Below are 2,493 nucleotides of genomic sequence, written 5' to 3' on the forward strand. Positions count from 1 at the left end.
CCCCCCCCCACAGTCGCTCGCTCTCTTCCCCCCCCACAGTCGCTTCGCTCTCTTCCCCCCCCCACAGTCGCTCGCTCTCTTCCCCCCCCCACAGTCGCTCGCTCTCTTCCCCCCCCCCACAGTCGCTCGCTCTCTTCCCCCCCCCCCCCAGTCGCTCTCTCTCTTCCCCCCCCCCCCCCAGTCGCTCTCTCTCTCTCTCTTCCAACAACATGTCCTCGAAAAAGCCTCGGCACCGCCGGCACTCCAGCTAGTATAAAATATATGAATGTATATTTATACACTCAGGGATATATCTGTTTATACACTGTATGGATAGATCTGTATTTTTATGTACAAACATGAATGTTTTTCGATGCTTTGGCAACATAAGATGTAACTTGTCATGCCAATAAAGCGATTTGAATTTGAATTGAATTGAATTGAATTACAGCTGATATTAGGGCAGGTATGTGAAGAGTGTTGTTCAAAGGGTTTCAGGAAGGGCCTTAAAGGGGGAAAGAGAGAGGCGGAGAGGATTGGGGAGGAATTCCAGAGCTTAGGGCCCAGGCAGCTGAAGGCACGGCCGCCAATGGTGGAGCGATTATAATCGGGGATCTCGGAGGATTGTAGGGCTGGCGGTGTAGGGCTGGCGGAGATTACAGAGATTGGGAGAGGGATTTGAACACCAGGATGAGCATTTTAAAATCGAGGCCCTGCCGGACCGGGAGTCAACGCAGGTGACAGTGAGCACAAGGGGGTGATGGAGTTAGGATACGGGGCAGCAGGACTTTCGGGCGAGCCTAGTAGTTTACGGTGGGCGGAGGATGGGAGGGCGGCCAGGAGAGCATCGGAACGGTGGCGTCTGGAGGTAACAAAAGACACGGATGTGGGTTCGAGCAGCAGGTGGGGCACAAGGTCATGACTTATGAAAACCTTGGCGTTAAGCATGTGCATTGGGCTTGAGGGAAAGGTCCTGGCTCACAACATCACAGGTGGCGTGAAATCGAGAGATGGTGAAAAATAAATTCCCCGGCTCACAGAAAAAAGCCACTTTCGAAGATTGAAGAGAGAATGGCGGGTTGGGGTGGGGGGGCGGAGGGTGCTCGTGATTTGTCTCAGAAAGGGTTAATCCCTCGTGCATCGCCCTCCCTCTCCGTTCGGCGCCCCCCCCCCCGCGCGCTGGGTTGGTTCCTGGTTGCTAAGCAGCTTTGTGACATAATCGGCCTGATATGCAAATGTGACAGGAGTTAAGCAGAAAACTCGTTCGAGCAGCTGGGTTCCCCAACAGAGCGAGGTCAAAGGGCAGGGGAGAGACAAATGAATGCTGGGAAGCCTGCCAACTGCTCGTTGCCTTGGCCGGGCGGGGGAGGTTTATTAAAGGAGGGGTTCTGGGGTTCCCCAACCCTCCCCTCCAGTCACAAGCTGCATGACCCATCCATTAAAAAAAATATTGTTTTACCTAAATTAATCCGACACCACCTTGTGGGAATATTTTTTAACGATTCATTTTCTTCCCCCCCACCCCCCAATTCCTTTCTTCTTCCACACACCCCGCCTGCCTCGGCAAGAATGGGATTCATCTCCCTGCTTCCCTCCCTCCCCTCACCTCTGGGTCACAAGATAGACCTCGCTCCCGCCCTCTCTCGCTCCCTCCCTCGCTCGCTCCCTCCCTCCCTCGCTCCCTCCCTTTCCTCTCTTGCTCCCACCCTCCCTCCCTCCATCTGTAGCTCCCTTCCTCCCTCAATCCCTTCAGCTCCGGGTCACAAGACTGACCTTAGAAACATAGAAGATAGGAGCAGGAATAGGCCATTCGGCCCTTCCAGCCTGCTCCGCCATTCAATGAGATCATGGCTGATCATCCAAATTCAGTACCCTGTCCCTGCCTTCTCCCCATATCCCTTGATCCCTTTAGCCTTAAGAAATATATCCAACTCCTTCTTGAATATATTTAATGAATTGGCCAATACTACCTTCTTTGGCAGAGAATTCCACAGGTTCACCACTCTCTGGGTGAAGAAATTCCTCCGCATCTCTGTCCTAAATGGCTTACCCCTTATCCTTAGACTGTGACCCCTGGTTCTGGACTCCCCGGCCATCGGGAACATCCTTCCTGCATCTAGACCTTGCCGCCTCCCTCCATCCCTCGCTGCCTCCCTCCATCCCTCGCTGCCTCCCTCCCTCCTGTCTCCTCACCTGTGGGTCACAAGACAGACATCCCTCCCTCCCTCTCTCTCCCTCCCTTCCTCTCTCTCTTGCACCCTCCTCCCTCCCTCCCCTCACCTCCTGGTTACAACACAGACCTCCCTCACTCCCATCCCCCCAACTCCAGGTCACAAGACAGACCTCCCTCCCTCCCTCCATCCTACCCTCACTCCCTCCTTCACACCCTTACCCGCCCAGGCCCTAAGCTCTGGAATTCCCTCCCTAAACCTCGCTCTCCTCCTTTAAGATGCTCCAAAGCACCTGCCTCTTTGACCGAGCTTTTGGTCACCTGTCCTAATATCGCCTTCTGTG

Source organism: Somniosus microcephalus, chromosome 4, assembly GCF_052327205.1.
Source record: "Somniosus microcephalus isolate GS21.2 chromosome 4, FLI_Smic_1.0, whole genome shotgun sequence".
In the NCBI taxonomy this organism is placed as follows: Eukaryota; Metazoa; Chordata; class Chondrichthyes; order Squaliformes; family Somniosidae; genus Somniosus; species Somniosus microcephalus.